This window comes from Bos mutus, chromosome 10 (genome assembly GCF_027580195.1).
Source record: "Bos mutus isolate GX-2022 chromosome 10, NWIPB_WYAK_1.1, whole genome shotgun sequence".
In the NCBI taxonomy this organism is placed as follows: domain Eukaryota; kingdom Metazoa; phylum Chordata; class Mammalia; order Artiodactyla; family Bovidae; genus Bos; species Bos mutus.
The window spans coordinates 21,553,412-21,568,189 of NC_091626.1; the positions used below are offsets into that span (position 1 = coordinate 21,553,412).

At 45.1% G+C, this 14,778-nt stretch overlaps 1 pseudogene; it reads right to left on the reverse strand.

The window, feature by feature from the left end:
- Nucleotides 1-649: 649 nt before the first annotated feature.
- Nucleotides 650-1,127, reverse strand: LOC102283951 (NADH dehydrogenase [ubiquinone] 1 alpha subcomplex subunit 2 pseudogene; annotated as a pseudogene).
- Between the last annotated feature and the right edge of the window lie 13,651 nt (nucleotides 1,128-14,778).

Consider the following 14,778-nt stretch of genomic DNA (forward strand, 5'->3'; position numbering starts at 1 on the left):
ACTCTGGGAGTTGGTGATAGACAGGGAGGCCAGGCGTGCTGCGATTCATGGAGTCGCAAATAGTTGGACACAACTGAGTGACTAAACTGAACTGACTGGTGCAGCTACTTCCCCTTGCTTGTCTTTAAGAGCTACAGGTGTAGCATGGTGCAAGTGAGATGACTATCCCTTTGGCTGGAGGGAGGAGACAGAGAATAGTTTCTCAAACAGATTCAGGAGCAGCTGCAACTCACAGAACTATACAGGGTTAGTAGGATGGTGTCCAGTAGGGTTCCCAGGTGGCGCTAGTGGTAAAGAACTCAACTGCCAATGTAGGAGATGTAAGAGATGTGGGTTCGAAGCCCTGGGTTGGGAAGATCCCCTGGAAGAGAGCATGGCACCCCACTCCAGTATTTTTGCCTGGAAAATACCATGGACAGAGGAGCCTGGTGGGCAACAGTCCATAGGGTTACAAAGAGTCGGACATGACCAAAGCAACTTAGCACACATGTCCAGGTTAAATTAGGTTCTGCCTATACAGTGGACCTGGTGAGCTCCATAGGTTCCCTCTGTGGTAAAGGTTCTGCCTTGCATCTTGCCCAGAGCAATTCCATTAGAACTTTTTTTTTTTTGGGGGGACAGAATAAAATAAGTTTTACTTTTATATTCAACTGCTTTCCCTCAGATGGTTGCACAATAATGGGTAGTTGGTGGGACGTGAATCAGATCATCTTTAGACAGCATTTTCAGCACAATCTTTATACAGAACAAAATACATTTCTCCACATTGTACTCAATCCAGCAGAGCCCAGACTCTGGGGCTGTTGTTTTTAATCCTCAGTGGAGACTTCAGGCTTTGCTACTTAGCACATTCTCCAGGGCTCTAGTTACCTGATCAGCACTGAAGTTGTTCAGAGAGACATTCTTCTCTTGGCCAAATGCGTAGCGGGCCCAGAGCTTGGGCTGCACATCCGAGCACTCGCGGATTAGGATGGGCAGGTCGGGATTCGCTTTCTTCAGCTCCACATAGCGTTTCTCAATGAAGTCCCTGACGCCCTGGCTGCCAGGCGAGCGCTGGCACAAATGGATACGAATTTCACGAAGACCCAATTTGCCTCGGACCCCAGAATCGCTGCAGCCGCCACCATCTCGGCTAGTACTCAATCATCCGCTCCATTAGAACTTTAAGCACAAGGCAGGGAGGGGCCCTGGAGTTCATGGAGCCCAGGTTATTACTCTTCTGGGAAAGGTCAGTTCACACCAACCTAGCACTTAACAAAAGTAGGGGATTTACCATCAGAGAAACAGACTTTAAGACATGGGTCAGGCAAATTTCCCTGACAGTAAAAAGTCATGCACACAAAAAAGAGTTGGTGCCCACTATATCCAGAGCTATACTGAGACTATTCAGACTTTAGGGTCGTTTCCAGAGTGCCATGCATGATAACATCTAGGGGAGTGGGTTCTGGATTCTGACCTGAATTTAAATCCTGACTCTTCCATCAATATGTAACTTTGGAAGCAAGTGCCTTATTTGTCTGTATGCCTCCGTCTTCTTGGTGGATTGAGTATCATGATAACAGCACCTAACTCATAGGGTCTGCTTGGAGGACTCAAGGAAACGTGTGAAGCACTTGGAACAGCACATAATAAATGTTCAATTAATGTTCACTTTTATTATTTAGCTTAGTTGTGTTGCATCCTCTTTGACAAGCCACATGCTCTTCATTTTGTGGTCACTTGGCTACCTTAAACAGAACAAGTTTTCAGGGCTGAGAAACAGCTACTCTTGGATCTTCCTGATCACCCAGCTGCAGAGGGTTTCCAGACTCTCAGGAGCTTCTTGCCTTTTTAGGTTCATCAAAACCATTACATTCTCCAGACAGAAAAGGAGAAATAGAGGCTTTCCTGGTGGCTCAGATGGTAAAAAAATCTGCCTGCAATTTGGGAGACCTGGGTTTGATCCCTTCGTTGGAAAGATCCCGTGGAGGAGGGCATGGCAACACACTCCAGTATTCTTGCCTGGAGAGTCCCCATGGACAGAGAAACCTGCAGGGGCCCATGTGGTTGCAAAGAGTCAGACATGAGAGACTAAGCACAGCATAGCACATAGGTGGAATCTAAAAATAAATGATACAAACGAACTTACTTACAAAACAGACTCACAGACTTAGAAAATGAAGTTACGGTTGCTGGGGGAAAGGACTAGTTGGGGACTTTGGGAAGGTCGTGTACATACACAGCTATGTTTACAATGGATAACCAACAAGGAGTTACTGTATAGCACATGGAACTCTGCTGAATGTTATGTGCCAGCCTGGATGGGAGGGAGTTTGGGGGAGAATGGATAAATGTATATTTATGGCTGAATCCCTTGGCTGTTGACCTGAAACTGCCACAACATTGTTAACTGGCTGTACCTCAATACAAAAGAAGAAGTGAAAGCTTGGAAAAACAAACCAAAACATAACAGTCTCAGCTGAGAGGACTCTGACCCTTGCTCTTGGGTTCTGTGGGTGAGGGAGCAAGTGCACCATCCCATGGCAATGGCCTTGGAATCTGTCCTCCTGCCTTTTCCTTCTGAGCTATGGGTTTGTAATTGTGGGTCATGAGATTCACTTAGCGCAACCACAGACGGCCCCAGGGGTCCTGCTAGATTATCCTTCATCTGCATTCAGGAATAATATCCCTAAAAAGGCCTTGGTATAAGCCATTTTGGGGAAGACTTTGTGACTCCATGTGTCTATGGTACATAGATGTGTTTGGATGGTTTTCCAATTTCTATGGAATTTTGAAACTTGGAACCCTAAGTGCTGATTCACTGAGGGAAACTTCTCCCTCTCTGGAGTGATGGTGTGAGGTTTCTCTGGAGGCTCATTACAGCACTGTGATAACAAGGCCCCAGCTACCTCAAATCCCTTGGCTGTTGATTACTCTAACTTTCAAGCTGGAAGTTTGCCCTTTCATCCCCCTGTTGCAGAGCATAGTAACTTTGGAAAAGTTGAATGAGTCTGGTTGACAGAGTGAGGGGAAAATGGTAGGCAAGGCCCTTTCAAGGGTGGAGCAGTGGGGTTATGAGCCTGGGCATTGTGTGACTGTGATGGGCAGGACTGGACCACACTCAAAGAGCTGCAAGATAATTCCCCTCTGTCCCTTTCCTAGAAATCTCTGCCTGTCCCTGTTCCTGTTCAATGAGCTTGCCCCACCCTGAGTGGGCTTCTCAAAACCTGGGCCCAATTCTAGGTGTGGGCCCCCATACTTATGGCCTTTCTCTGTTCAATGTCACCTCTTTAGATGGGCTTTTCCTGCTCATCTTATTTAAGACAGACCCTCTTCCCTTTTCTGTCCCCTTACTCTGCTTATTTTTTTTCTTTTAATTTTTTATTGCAAGGTATTGGCTTTACAACATTGTGCTGGTTTCTGCCATACATCAACATGAATCAGCCACAGGTGTACATTTGTCTCCTCCCTCTTGAACCCCCTCCCATCTCCCACTACTTATTTAGTTTTATTCATAACCCTACCTGATATTTTATTTATGTATTTATATTTGTCTGTCTTCCCTCAGTTCAGTTCAGTTCAGTTCAGTCGCTCAGTCATGTCTGACTCTTTGCAGCCCCATGGACTGTAGTACGCCAGGCTTCCCTGTTCATCACCAACTCCTGGAGCTTGCTCCAACTCACGTCCATTGAATCGGTGATGCCATCCAACCATCTCATCCTCTGTTGTCAGGGTCTTTTCCAGTGAGTCGGTTCTTTAAATCAGGTGGCCAAAGTATTGGAGTTTCAGCTTCAGCATCAGTCCATCTAATGAATATTCAGGACTGAGTTCCTTTAGGATTGACTGGTTGGATCTCCTTGCAGTGCAAGGGACTCTCAAGAGTCTTCTCTAACACCACAGTTTAGAAGCATCAATTCTTTGGCACTCAGCTTTCTTTATAGTCCAACTCTCACATCCATACATGACTACTGGAAAAACCATAGCTTTGACTAGACGGACCTTTGTTGGCAAAGTAATGTCTCTGCTTTTCCCTACTAGAAGGAAAATTCTGTGGGGGCACAGATGGGTGTGTTCATCATTGTGTACTTAGAACAGGGTTGGCATCGAGGAGGTACTAAGTAGGCATTTTTAAATGAAAATAAGAAAGCAAAACACCTCTTTCCCAGAGGAGCTGTTGCATGGAGGAGAGTAGCTGTTGGGTAGGGGTGGAAGGGGAGATGTACATTTCTTGCAGCATTTTTCAGGAGCTTTGGGTATGGGATTCAGGAGTGCCTTTTGAGAAAGGGATATGAGGCATGAGAAAACTAAGGGTGAGTCATTTAAACCAATTCCCATCCTCTTGGGATGATTGACCTCTCTTTGAGAATGATACCAGTTAACTTGAGTTGTCTTCAGCACCTTTGGTTGTTCCGATGAGATGAGCTTAATACGTGCTCATCTTTGGGCCTCAGAAATGGGGCTAAAGTGATCTGAAGTATGGAGGATGAATACTCAAGAAGATAGGCTTGATTCTAGCCAGACAGGACCACTTCTTGTTTAAAGCCCAATTGTGGGCTTCCTTGGAGGCTCAGTGGTAAAGAATCCGCCTACCAGTGTCAGAAACATGAGTTCAATCCCTGATCTGGAAACATCCCACATGCCACAGGGCAACGAGCCTGTGTGCCACAACTATAGAGCCTGTGCTCTAGAGTCTGGGAGCTGCAACTACTGAGCCATGTGCCACAAATACTGAAGCCAGTGTGCCCTAGAGGCCATGCTCTGCAACAAGAGAAGACACTGCAATGCGAAGCCCTTGCAAGCAATTAGAGACGTCCCCACTCTCCACAACTGGAGAAAGCCCATAAGCAACAATGAAGACCCAGCACAACCATAAATAAATAAATAAAATTATTTAGAGCACAATTGCCTTTGGTCTTCCTGCTTTTGCTTCTGCCATTTCTCCCAACAAGAGTGCCCTTCCTGCTGCTCCTCCCCTTTCCAACTGCTACCCTCTCTTCTAGACTAAGTTCAAATTCTTTTGTGAAGCTTTCCCAGCCATCATGGGGAAGAGCAAACTTTCCTTCCTCTAAACTCCTTTAAGTCTTAGTATTCATGCATTCATGACATTTCAGTTCAGTTGCTCAGTCGTGTCCGACTCTGCGACACCATGGACTGCAGCACGCCAGGCCTCCTTGTCCATCACCAACACCCAGAACCTACTCAAACTCATGTCCATCGCATCAGTGATGCCATCCAACCATCTCATCCTCTGTCATCCCCTTCTCCTCCCACCTTCAATCTTTCCCAGGATCAGGGTCCTTTCCAATGACTCAGTTCTTCACATCAGGTGGCCAGAGTATTGGAGTTTCAGGTTCAGCATCAATCCTTCCAATGAATATTTAGGACTGATTTCCTTTAGGACGGACTGGTTGGATCTCCTTGCATCCAAGGGACTCTCAAGAGTCTTCTCCAACACCACAGTTCAAAAGCATCAATTTCTCGGCACTCAGCTTTCTTTATGGTCCAACTCCCACACCCATACATGACCACTGGAAAAACCATAGCTTTGACTAGATGGACCTTTGTTGGCAAAGTAATGTCTCTGCTTTTTAGTAAGCTGTCTAGGTTGGTCATAACTTTTCTTCCAAGGAGCAAGCATCTTTTAATTTCATGGCTGCTGTCACCATCTGCAGTGATTTTGGAGCCCCAAAAATAAAGTCTGTCAGTGTTTCCATTGTTTCCCCATCTATTTGCCTGAAGTGATGGGAACAGATGCCATGATCTTAGTTTTCTGAATATTGAGTTTTAAGCCAACTTTTCACTCTCCTCTTTCACTTTCATCAGGAGGCTCTTTAGTTCTTCTTCGCTTCCTGCCATAAGGGTGGTGTCATCTGGATATCTGAGGTTACTGATATTTCTCCTGACAATCTTGATTCCAGCTTGTGCTTCATCCAGCCCAGCATTTCACATGATGTACTCTTCATATAAGTTAAATAAGTTGGGTGAGAACATACAGCCTTGACATACTCCTTTCCCGATTTGGAACCAGTCTGTTGTTCCATGTCCAGTTCTAACTGTTGCTTCTTGACCTGCATACAGATTTCTCAGGAAGCAGGTCAGGTATTCCCATCCCTTTAAGAATTTTCCACAGTTTATTGTGATCCACACAGTCAAAGGCTTTGGCATAGTCAATAAAGCAGAAGTAGATCTTTTTCTGGAATTCTTGCTTTTTCAATAATCCAGCAGATGTTGGCAATTTGATCTCTGGTTCCTCTGCCTTTTCTAAAACCAGCTTGAACATCTGGAAGTTCATGGTTCATGTACTGCTGAAGCCTGGCTTGGAGAGTTTTGAGCATTACTTTGCTAGCGTGTGAGATGAGTGCAATTGTGTGGTAGTTAGAACATTCTTTGGCACTCCCTTTCTTTGGCATTGGGATGAAAACTGACCTTTTCCAGTCCTGTGGACACTGCTGAGTTTTCCAAATTTGCTGGCATATTGAGTGCATCACGTTCACAGCATCATCTTTTAGGATTTGAAATAGCTCAACTGAAATTCCATCACCTCCACTAACTTTGTTCATAGTGATGCTTCCTAACGCTCACTTGACTTCACATTCAAGGATGTCTGGCTCTAGGTGAGTGATTACACCATCGTGGTTATCTGGGTCATGAAGATCTTTTTTGTATAAAGAATACACAGACAAACTATACAAAAAAGATCTTCATGACCCAGATAATCATGATGGTGTGATCTTCTGTGTATTCTTGGGCTTTCCTGATAGTTCACTTGGTGAAGAATCTGCCTGCAATGTGGGAGACCCCAGTTCAATTCCTGGGTTGGGAAGATCCCCTGGAGAATGGATAGGCTACCCACTCCAGTGTTCTTGGGCTTCCCTTGTGGCTCAGATGGTAAAGAGTCCGCCTGCAGTGCTGGAGACCTGGGTTTGATCCCTGGGTTGGGAGATCCCCTGGAGAAGGAAAAGGCTACCCACTCCATTAGTCTTCCCTGGAGAATTCCATGGACAGTCCATGGGGTCGCAAAGAGTTGGACACGATTGAGCGACTTTCACTTTCACTCTGTATTCTTGCCGCTCTTAATATCTTCTGCTTCTGTTAGGTCCATACCGTTATTGTCCTTTACTGTGCTCATCTCTGCATGAAATGTTCCCTTGGTATCTCTAATTTTCTTGAAGAGATCTCTAGTCTTTCCCATTCTGTTGTTTTCCTCTATTTCTTTGCATTGATCACTGAGGAAGGCTTTCTTATCTCTCCTTGCTATTCTTTGGAACTCTGCATTCAAATCGGTGTATCTTTCCTTTTTTCCTTTGCCTTTAGCTTCTCTTCTTTTTTCAGCTATTTGTAGGGCCTCCGCAGACAACAATTTTGTCTTTTTGCATTTCTTTTTCTTGGGGATGGTCTTGATCGCTGCCTCCTTTAAAATGTCATGAACTTCTGTCCATAGTTCTTCAGGCACTCTCTCAGATCTAATCCCTTAAATCTATTTGTCACTTCCAATGTATAATTGTAAGGGATTTGATTTAGGTCATACCTGAATGGTCTAGTGGTTTCCCCTACTTTCTTCAGTTTAGATCTGATTTGGCAATAAGGAGTTCATGATCAATGGCACCCCACTCCAGTACTCTTGCCTGGAAAATCCCATGGATGGAGGAACCTGGTAGGCTGCAGTCCATGGGGTCGCTAAGAGTCGGACACGACTGAGCGACTTCACTTTGACTTTTCACTTTCATGCATTGCAGAAGGAAATGGCAACCCACTCCATTGTTCTTGCCTGGAGAATCCCAGGGACAGGAGAGCCTGGTGGGTTGCCGTCCATGGGGTTGCAGAGAGTCAGACACGACTGAAGTGACTTAGCAGCAGTTCATGATCTGAGCCACAGTCAGCTCCCGGTCTTGGTTTTGCTGACAGTATAGAGCTTCTCCTCTTTGGCTGCAAAGAATATAATCAATCTGATTTTGGTATTGACCATTTGGTGATGTCCATGTGTAGAGTCTTCTCTTGTGTTGTTGGAAGAGGGTGTTTGGTATGACTGGTGAGTTCTCTTGACAAAACTCTGTTAGCCTTTGACATGCTTCATTTTGTACTCCAAAGCCAAATTTGCCTGTTACTCCAGGTATCTCTTGACTTACTACTTTTGCATTCCAATGCCTTATAATGAAGAGGACATCTTTTTTGGGTGTTCTAGTAGATCTTGTAGGTCTTCATAGCACTGTTCAACTTCAGCTTCTTCAGCGTTACTGGTCAGGGCATAGACTTGGATTACTGTAATGGATACCGTGAATGGTTTGCCTTGGAAACGAACAGAGTTCATTCTGTCGTTTTTGAGATTGCATCCAAGTACTGCATTTCAGGCTCTTTTGTTGACCATGATGGCTACTCCATTTCTTCTAAGGGATTCCTGCCCACAGTAGTAGATATAATGGTCATCTGAGTTAAATTCACCCATTCCAGTCCATTTTAGTTCGCTGATTCCTAGAATGTCGACGTTCACTCTTGCCATCTCCTGTTTGACCACTTCCAATTTGCCTTGATTCATGGACCTAACATTCCAGGTTCCTATGCAATATTGCTCTTTACAGCATTGGACTTTACCTCCATCACCGGTCACATCCACAACTGGGTGTTGTATTTGTTTTGGTTCCGTCTCTTCATTCTTTCTGGAGTTATTTCTCCACTGATCTCCAGTAGCATATTGAGCACCTACTGACCTGGGGAGTTCATCTTTCAGTGTCCTATCTTTTTGCCTTTTCATACTGTTCATGGGGTTCTCAAGGCAAGAATACTGAGGTGGTTTGCTATTCCCTTCTCCAGTGGACCATGTTTTGTCAGAACTCTCCGCCTTGACTCGTCTGTCTTGGGTAGCCCTACACGACATGGCTCATACTTTCAGTGAGCTAGACAAGGCTGTGGTCCACGTGATCAGTTTGGTTAGTTTTCTGTGATTGTGGTTTTCGTTCTGCCTGCCCTCTGATGGATAAGGATAAGAGGCTTATGGAAACTTCCTGATGGGAGAGACTGACTGAGGGGGAAACTGGGTCTTGTTCTGATGGGTAGGGCCATGTTCAGTAAATCTTTAATCCAGTTCTCTGTTGATGGGCTGGGCTGTGTTCCCTCCCTGTTGCTTGAGCTGAGGCCAAACAATGGTGAAGGTAATGAAGATGATGGCAACCTCCTTCAAAAGGTCCAATGCATGCACTGCTGCACACAGTGCCCCCGACCCTGCAGCAGGCCACTGCCGATCCGTGCCTCAGCTGGAGCCTCCTGGACACTCATGGGCATGTCTGGGTCAGTTTCTTGTGGGGTCACTGCTTCTTTCTCCTGGGTCCTGGTGGGCACAAGGTTTTGTTTGTGCCCTCCTAGAGTCTGTTTCCTCAGTCCTGTGTAAGTTCTGGCAACTCTATGGTGGGGTTAATGGTGACCTCCTCCAAGAGGGTTTATGCCATACCCAGGTCTGCTGCACCCAGAGCCCCTGTGGCAGGCCACTGCTGACCCGTACCTCTGCAGGAGACACTCAGACACAGTTCTGGCTCAGTTTCTGTGGGTTGGGCATGCATTTCATGCCCTTCCCAGGTCTGAGCATCTCAGGTGACCAGGTGCCTGGTGAGCGCACTGTCCCAGGAGGGCTGTGTCTCAATCATCTCCCCAGTCCTGGCCACTCTGTTTCCCTGGTGTGCTGCGAGAGTGCTGTCTCAGGTGTGCTGTCTCCTTTGAAGAGCAGATCTCAGGCTGCTACCATCCTGGCAGATGTCAACCATCCAGGATCTCAGGAAGATGTAGTTAGCAGCTGGGAGCCTGCTCACAGTTTGGTGAAAGTGAAAGTGAAGTCGCTCAGTCGTGTCCGACTCTTTGCAACCTGGTGGACTGTAGCCCTCCAGGCTGCTCCATCCATGGGATTCTCCAGGCAAGAATACTAGAGTGGGTTGCCATTTCCTTCTCCAGGGGATCTTCCCGACCCAGGGATCAAACCCAGGTCTCCCACATTGCAGGCAGACGCTTTAACCTCTGAGCCACAGTTTGGTGGAAGATGCCATCTCTGGAGCTGAGATGTAGTAGCCCCTTGCCTTCCGGCTCTGGCTGTCAAAAGCCTGCCTCTCTGCCTTTGGGTGGGGAGGGGCTAGTACTAAGCTGGATAGCTTTCCTTTGGTATTTGCTCAATCCTTTGTTCTGTGAGCAGGCCAGGCTGTGTTAGGTTGTTAGATTAGAGCCTTTTTCGGAAAGTTCTCTTTTCCAAAGTTGCAGTTAGGCGTGTATTCTGTAGGTTTTTTTTTTTTTTTCCTCTCCCAAGTATGTGATGTTGCCTTCTGAGATTCCAAAACTCCCCACAGACCCGCCTGTGAGAGGGTTTCCTATTGTGTGGAAACTTCTCCTCCTTCATGACTCCCTCCCCAGGTCTCCATCCATCATTCTTTTGTCTCTCTTTTTGTCTTTTCTATTTTGTTCTACCTCCTTGTGAAGAGAATGGGCTGCCTTTCTGGGTGCCTGGTGTCCTCCGCCAGTGTTCAGAAGTTGTTTTGTGGAGGTTACTCAGCATTCAGATGATCTTTTGATGAATTTTTGGGGAGAAAGTGGTCTCCCCTCCCTATTCCTCCACCATCTTGACTCAGCAGTGACATTTGGCCAGGAACAATTTGGGGGCAACTCAAGGACTAACTAACTTACTAACTAGCTAACTAACTAACTGAAGTCTTTGGCTTCTCGAGTCTTTGAAAGTCATCCTTCCTTTGGTGCTTAAGATCACAAGTGACCAAGCTCAGACCCTGCTCCACAACTGAAAGGTTCAGCTATGGACTGGTTCCCCGCCCATGTATTCCCAGAGGAACGCTTACACTTTCCTGCTGGTTCTGGAGTTCTGCTAGGCCATCTTGTGACCAGCTTCTTCAGCTGCTCCCACTTTCCCCATACCTCCTCACCCCCAGTGCAGATGAAGGCCCCTCTATTATCTGTCCAAGCACATCAGAGACCACCTATAGTACCTACCAAAACTTTGGGAAATGAAGGAATTCTAGTATAGGAAAGAGGGAGGAAAATCCCATAGACCAAGATACAGGAAGTTATTAGTGTCCACCAGCCACCTACCTACACAGGCTATTTTTTTCTTCTGTGCTTTCCTCATCTCATTCTGCTCCCACCTGGCCATAAACCTACATTTTGCCATGTAGTACCCTTACCTATATCTCTCTCTGTTTCTTTCGTCTCTGGGTGCAGGATTCTGATCTTTGAGACCCAGGAAGAAGGTAAAACCCCATTTTAACCTCATACTCACTTCCCAGGATACATCTTATTCTGCAGAGACAGATCTCATTCCATAATGCAAGCTGTTTCTAAATCCGGTGTAGCTAGATGGAGTCATTGTTTTGGCTTTGCTGCAGTCCGAGTGTATGGTCGTCACAACAAAGATTTGGAGGACGTTAAAGTTGGACAACTCTCGGTCTTGGACAAACCATGCTACAGCTCTTAGGCAAATCAGTGTTCACTTTCTATTTTATTTAGAAGATTGAGAGAGAGAGAGAATGGCAACCCACTCCAGCTCCTCCTTTTATATGTTTTTTCCTACCTGGAGCCTGCCCTATGCAAATTAGGCTTAGCCAGGAGTGCTGTTTGCCTCACTCTGGTGGACCTCCTTTGCCTTGTCTTTTTAGCCACTGCCATTTGGACTCCTTTTCCCTATTCTACCTACCTAACACTGCCATAAAGCCATTGAAATGACTTCCCAAAATTGAATCTGAAAATTGCTGATAATTTTTAAATAAATTATTCTGGCTTTTAGACATTACATATTCAAAAGGAGGATTCGATCTCATTAGAACCCTCCAGGTTTCTTTAATGACAGCAGAATAGTAAAGGATCAGAGATGGCTGGACTCCAGGCCTCCCTGTCCATCATCACTGAGTTCACCCAAACTCATGTGGTTGGTGATGCCATCCAGCCATCTCATCCTCTGTTGTCTCCTGCCCCCAATCCCTGAGGGTCTTTTCCAATGAGTCAACTCTTCATGAGGTGGCCAAAGTTGAGTGATCAGTCCTTCCAATGAATACCCAGGACTGGTCTCCTTTAGGATGGACTGATTGGATCTTCCTTGCAGTCCAAGGGACTCTCAAGAGTCTTCTCCAATACCACAGTTCAAAAGCATCAATTCTTTGGCACTCAGTGATTCTCACATTGATATGACCACTGAAAAACCTAGGTTGACTAGATGGACCTTTTTCAAAGTAATTCTGCTTTTCAATATGCTATCTAGGTTGGTCATAACTTTCCTTGAAGCGTCTTTTAATTTCATGGGTGCAATCACCATCTGCAGTGATTTTTGAGCCCCAAAAAAATAAAGTCTGATACTTTTCCACTGTTTCCCCATCTATTTCCTATGGAATGATGGGACCAGATGCCATGATCTTCGTTTTCTGAATGTTGAGCTTTAAGTCAACTTTTTCACTCTCCTCTTTCACTTTCATTAAGAGGCTTTCTAGTTCCTCTTCACTTTCTGCCATAAGGGTGGTGTCATCTGCATATCTGAGGTTATTGATATTTCTTCTGGCAGTCTTGATTCCAGCTTGTGTTTCTTCCAGCCCAGCGTTTCTCATGATGTACTCTGCATATAAATTAAATAAGCAGGGTGACAATATACAGCCTTGACGTACTCCCTTTCCTATTTGGAACCAGTCTGTTGTTCCATGTCCAGTTCTAACTGTTGCTTCCTGACATGCATATAGGTTTCTCAAGAGGCAGGTCAGGTGGTCTGGTATTCCCATCTCTTGAAGAAGTTTCCACAGTTTATTGTGATCCACACAGTCAAAGGCTTTGGCATAGTCAGTAAAGTAGAAGTAGATGTTTTTCTGGAACTCCCTTCCTTTTTCGATGATCCAGCGGATGTTGGCAATTTGATGTCTGGTTCCTCTGCCTTTTCTAAAACCAGCTTGAACATCAGGAAGTTCACAGTTCACATATTGCTGAAGCCTGGCTTGGAGAATTTTGAGCATTACTTTACAAGCGTGTTAGATGAGTGCAATTATGCGGTAGTTTGAGCATTCTTTAGCATTGCCTTTCTTTGGGATTGGAGTGAAAACTGACCTTTTTCAGTCCTGTGGCCACTGCAGAGTTTTCCAAATTTGCTGGCATATTGAGTGCAGCACTTTCACAGCATCATCTTTCAGGATTTGGAATAGCTCAACTGGAATTCCATCACCTCCACTAGCTTTGTTCGTAGCAATGCTTTCTAAGGCCCACTTGACTTTACATTCCAGGATGCCTGACTGTAGGTGAGTGATCACACCATCGTGATTATCTTGGTCATGAAGGTCTTTTTTGTACAGTTCTTCTGTGTATTCTTGCCACCTCTTCTTAATATCTTCTGTTTCTGTTAGGTCCATTCCATTTCTGTGCTTTATCAAGCCCATCTTTGCATGAAATGTTCCCTTGGTATCTCTGATTTTCTTGAAGAGATCTCTAGTCTTTCCCATTCTGTTGTTTTCCTCTATTTCTTTGCATTGATCACTGAGGAAGGCTTTCTTATCTCTCCTTGCTATTCTTTGGAATTCTACATTCAAATGGGAATATCTTTCATTTTCTCCTGTGCCTTTTGCCTCTCTTCTTTTCACAGCTATTTGTAAGGCCTCCTCAGACAGCCATTTTGCCTTTTTGCATTTCTTTTCCATGAGGATGGTCTTGATCCCTGTCTCCTGTACAGTGTCACAAACCTCCATCCATAGTTCATCAGGCACTCTGTCTATCAGATCTAGTCCCTTAAATCTATTTCTCACTTCCACTGTAGAATCATAAGGGATTTGATTTAGGTCATACCTGAATGGTCTAGTGGTTTTCCCTACTTTCTTCAATTTAAGTTTGAATTTGGCAATAAGGAGTTCATGATCTGAGCTACAGTCAGCTCATCTAGGAGGGGATTAATGGTGTCATCTGATAAAGGCCAGGGGAATCTGTCCCTCCCTTTTAAAGGCTCCAAAAGTGTCTGGGGGTGGGTGTGTCATGTTTTAAGAGAGTCACATCAAAAAATGTACCTAGGACTGATGAGCATTTCAGAATGACAGTTTGTTAATTTGCAGGAGAAATAGGACTGCTAGACCTATTTCTAGAAAATTCTAAAGAATTCTCTGCTCAGTGCATTTTCTCCCTCTGCTCCCTTCCTCTTAGTCAGTACCATTCCCTGAGATCTCTTTGACCCTTTGTAGAAGAAAAGTATGTTCTTCCCTCTTAGACAGTGGATGTCTAGTCTGAAGAAATCTTGGGAAGCAAGCAAAACTTCAGAAAGAGATAAAAATTCCTCCTTGGTCATTCTGCCTGTCAGGGAGCAGGCACTGGGCTGCTCACTTGGATGAGCCCAAAGCCATCCAAAAGAACAGGGGTGGCCACTCCCTGGATAAGATTATCCTTCCTGGGACAGAGCCCCTAGAAACTATGAGACAATGGCAGTCTTGAGGTGTGGTCCCCTCCTCTACCGCTAGAGGTCTGCTGTGAGCTGGTGAAGAAGGCAAGTCATGGGCAGAGTAAAAGGTGAGACATGGGGGTGAAGGGGGTGGAAAGGTGCTATTGCTTGATTACTTACCAAGAACTTAGAAATAAGGGAAATGGATGGTCTTGATCAGTGATTCTTAACGTTTTATGAGTCACAAACCCATTTGAGATTTTGACTCTTCCCACCCCTGCAGCCATTGAAATTAAAAGATCATTTCTCCTTGGAAGAAAAGCTATGACAATCTAGACAGTGTATTAAAAAGCAGAGACATTACTTTGCTGACAAAGGTCTGTATAGTCAAAGCTATGGTTTTTCCAGTAGTCATGTATGGATGTGAA